Source organism: Chiloscyllium plagiosum, chromosome 25, assembly GCF_004010195.1.
Source record: "Chiloscyllium plagiosum isolate BGI_BamShark_2017 chromosome 25, ASM401019v2, whole genome shotgun sequence".
Classification (NCBI taxonomy): domain Eukaryota; kingdom Metazoa; phylum Chordata; class Chondrichthyes; order Orectolobiformes; family Hemiscylliidae; genus Chiloscyllium; species Chiloscyllium plagiosum.
In genome coordinates, this window is record NC_057734.1 from 45,224,002 (window position 1) to 45,228,641 (window position 4,640).

The 4,640-nt window shown below is 42.2% G+C and overlaps 1 pseudogene; it reads right to left on the bottom strand.

The window, feature by feature from the left end:
- Positions 1-367: 367 nt before the first annotated feature.
- LOC122562426 lies at positions 368-3,958 on the bottom strand (annotated as a pseudogene).
- Between the last annotated feature and the right edge of the window lie 682 nt (positions 3,959-4,640).

The window sequence follows — 4,640 nt, forward strand, 5'->3', positions numbered from 1 at the left end:
CTGAAATCAAAATAGATTTGACCCATTTTGACAGAAATGAAAGATGCTGAAATGAATTCAACGTTCGATCAATTGTTTTATTGAACTGCTGTGATGGGATAGATTCATAATGCTTCAATACTTAAGACACAATCACATTGTTCCTGTCTTTCATTCAGATGTATAGATGCAAGCTAATAATCATTGGTATTTCAGTTAAAGCAGCATGTTTGTAAAAACTAGTTACTTTTACAAACGGAAGTTTCCAGCGCGATGAGCTTTTTAAAAAATTGACGGAAATGCAAATGATTTCTACCGTATTGTTGCATGGGCGGTATGAACAGGAATAAACAAGCTTTCTCAATTGAGACAAGTGCAGTTTCCGAAATCACATACAGCTCGATCTCGAGATACTTGTCTGAAACGGAGTTGCCTGAGTCTCATGTTTAACCCCACAGGAGTAAAGATCGTGTAAGTTCCACTCTGAGGCTGATAGAGTCAGAATAGCTGCTCACACTGAACGTGTTGTTCGTCTCCTGCTAAACCTGACTGGTCTCTACACCGTTCCCTTTGACACTGCCATCTACCGTCCACTCAATCTCTACAGTGCCCGGGTTAAAATCTCTCACCAAACACACCAGGGTCGCCGTGTTCTTCTCTGTGATTTGAACCGATGAAGGCGGAAGGAGGGAAACGGATGGTTCCCGCGGACCTGTTTAAAATAAATTGGGTTTAAATGACTTAAGGGACTGCATTTTTAAGCAGTAGATTTCTTCCAAGACAATACAATTTAAATTATGTCAATCACGGAATGTAATGAATAGTTCACTTCGTTTTGCGTGCATTTTAATGTGCTATTTAATCCAAGAAGGACTGAACATGAGAGATCGGTTTGTTTCAGTCTGACGAAATCATATTGATTTTTAATGGGAGGCTGGAGTATTGCAATAGGTCTGACTAAGTTTACATAGAATATACGTCTGTTTCATTTTGTAACGGCATCCCTTGAAGAACAAAAGGAGCATCTTGGCAGAGCTGCTGATGACACTTTATACACCTGCCATGGCTCTACAACAAGATACCAACGTGCCCTCTACGATTAGAAATAGTATTGATAATATGAAAAAAGAACGTATGTTAAAGTTGTTTTGATTTGCTTACGTGAAGAAATTGTAATCAGTTTTATTACAAGTGGTTCGATCAACTTTTGCTAATGTAAAGCAGTTGACTAATACTCAACTCCCATCTCTTCTTGATAGTCAATGACATTTCCATCACATTATAACTCCGCTATCGATATTTGATGGTTATCATTGCCGGGAAACAGAACTATTCCAGCCATGTACTTAAAATGGCTACAAGAGCAGGACAGTGGTAGAATAACGCACTTCCTGATTCCCCAAGACTGATCGGTCATTGAAATGCACTTTCTACCGAATTCTCCAAACTCGTTATTATCCCAGACAAAGCAGCCCATTTGCCTGGCACGCCATCCAGCAGATTAAACATGTCCACGATGCATTGCAGCAACTCACTAAGGCTCTGACAAATATACCTTCCAAATCCGAAATCTCTGCTAACTGGGAGGATAAAGAAAGCAGGCGCATGGGGATACCGCCACCTGCAAGTTCTCTTCCAAAGCATACCCCACCCTGTACTGGAACTATATCGCCGTTAATTCACTGTAGCTGTTTTTAACTCTAGGTAAACCCTCCCTTTTACACCAGCTCTACCCCCTCCACAGCGTACACGTGCTGTGAAAGAATGGGGCGCATAAGAAGTAATAACGTCAGCAGAAGTATCAACAGAAAAGTGTAAACAGGCTGCCCGCCCATTAGCAGTTGTTTTACTCTGTCACCAAGATCGAAGTCTCACCAATGCGCACTCTTGTTGCTTGAATATGAGGTTTATATACCTGGATCTCCTCGAGCAAGGATTACTTTGCAGAGATATTGTGAGAAGCCATGTCTATTATTTCAATCTATTAAATATTCCCAATTTCCCTAATGCTGCATAGATTTTGATTCGGAATCGGCCTTCTCTGCTCACTGATACCGAAATCACCAGCAGCTGAGATCAGACTCCAACAGGCGAGATAACAGGGAATCTCTATTTGTAGTACACATTCTAATTGCACTGGACCATCTGACGATGTCAATAATCCAAGTACAATAAAACGATGTGATCGTGCACCTGATTGTTGACTGCAATTAAGGCCAGCGAATTCCATTGCAATTCGCATAGGCTTCTTCAGAGAAGTAGTCTTGCCTTATTGGTGGACCGCTTTGAGAATTTACCGTTTTCCATTTAGTCCGCCAATTCGCCAACACGCAACAAACGTCGAGGGTGTGGTGCTGCAAAAGCACAGCCGGTCAGGCAGCATCGGAGGAGCAGGAGAATCGACATTTGGAGCCAGAACCACACTCTCGACTCCTATCTGCATTCCACACTTTCGAACTGAACTTCCGTTATAACTCAAAGCCGCTAGATTCACTACAACAGTAGTCGTCGCTAAGCAAGTTAAGGGAGCTAAGAACGCTGACGGCTAAAGTTACCTGTTCCCAACCGCTATCTCTACAGATGCTGCCGACCTGCTGACTTTCTCCAGCAATTTCCGTTTTTGATTCAGAATTCCATAATCCGCAGCTCTTTGTTTTATTTTAAGCTAAAGTTACCATTTTTGACTTTCCATTGCCCCTTGTGTTCTGAAGTGGGAGTTTATATGGGTTGACCTTTCTCGCTTCGTCAATCAGTTGGCGCTGGACAGCATCATTTACTTATGAAAATCGTTACTGCAGCTTTTAGTAAACTACTAAATTGCCCGGATACAAAAATATTCAACTCGGCTTCATCACAGCTCGAGGATCCACTCCTCGTGTTTCCCGACGAGAATGGCGGAACAGAAATAAAGTGTTCTAAATTTTTCACTAAAAATAACAAAGGATTCTGGAGATCTGAAACAAAAACACAAATTCCTGGGGAAACCTAGCAGGTCTGGCATCATCTGTGGAGAGAAAGCAAAGTTAACGTTTGCAGTCCAGTTCTGATGAAGAGTCAGCGGTCTGAAAGCGTCAACTCTGCTTTCTCTCCACACAGGCTACTGGACCTGCTGGGAGTTTCTCCAGCAATTTCTGCTTTTTTGGTTTCTTAAATATTTTCCCGTCCACTGACACAGAGACTATGGCGCCAATTGTTCTTCTGGCCGCTGTAAAGCCGCTCAATACAGGACAAACCCTAAGCATAAAGCCTTATAAAGGTACAGGACGCAGTTCTTAAACAGTTAATAGGCAGCTCTAGATAGTTTGGAAACAATTTATATTGTATTGTGAACAAAATGTTACAAGTGTTGCAAAGTAAAATGTAGATCATCATAGTATTTTGCTCTAAAACGGAATCAAGTTTTGAACTCTACAGGAAAAGGGGTTTTACTCACTGCCCACACTCAGCTTGGTGCCTGTGCCGAAGAAGTAGATGTTGTTCTTCCATAAGGCACAGTAATAGTCCGCGGCGTCCTCCGATTCAACGTTACTGATTCTTAACGTTCCTGTGTTGCCGGAGACAGAACCCGAAAACCGGTCTGGAACACCTGAGGCTCTGTTCGTGCTGCTGCCGGCCCAGTGTTTAAGCAGATACCCAGGAGCATTTCCAGATTTCTGTTGATACCAATGAATGGTGGCGCTTCCTAAGGAGGCACCAGACGGAGTGCAACTAATCTGGACGGTCCCTCCGGGGGAAGTCGATTTTGAAAGCGGTTGGTTTATCGCAATCTCTGCGCTCGAAACTGGAGCAAAAAAACAAGCATCAGGAACCTTACTGCTGTGTATTTTGATCAATTATTGAAACTATTGAATATATACGCATTGGAAAGATCACCTCGAACAATCTCCACAAAATGGATTTCACAGTAAATCTAAATGTGAGAACACCCACCTGCAAGGCAGAAACAGAAAACAACAGTAAGACGTGCCCAGTCAGACATGGTGAAAGGTTTAACCAGGCTGAGATGCACTGAGAGCTGTTTAACCAGATGTATTCAGTACCTGAAATGTTCACTCTTTTAATAAGATCGGACACCAAGAAGGTGTTGCCCTTTGCTGTTATGCAAATTAATATTTTCATCTCACCCAATCAGCCTCTGAAACCCAAAGACATTCTCAAAATCCCTTCAGCGAACAGCAAATACAAGAAAGGTTATAGAAAAGCAAAATGCAGCGGTTGCGGAAATTCCAAGACTAAACAGAAAATGTCTATATCAGTGCAGGAAATATCGTGGAGCGAGGAAATGGATCCACATTTCATTTCGTGACCTTTCTATAGAAGCTAAAATCAACTTGCCAAAAGCCTTACCACTCTCCCAACGTGTGCTCTGTGCAGTCTATCTTGCTAAATTGGATTTGAATCCTCGAAACAAGCAACAATAAAAGATGTCAGAAACAGATTTAACGTTTCTAGTCCAGAGACTTCTTCAGTTCCAAAGAATGTGAAATGATATCTCTGTTATTCTTCTCCACACGTGTTGTCAGACCTGCTGTGCTTCTCCAGTACTATTTGTTTTTTCTTATGATTTCCAGCATCCGCAGCATTCTGTGTTTATGGAAAGATGCCATTTAGCTCCTGAAGTGTGCACCGCCTCTTTGACACATCTACCCAACACCCAAATG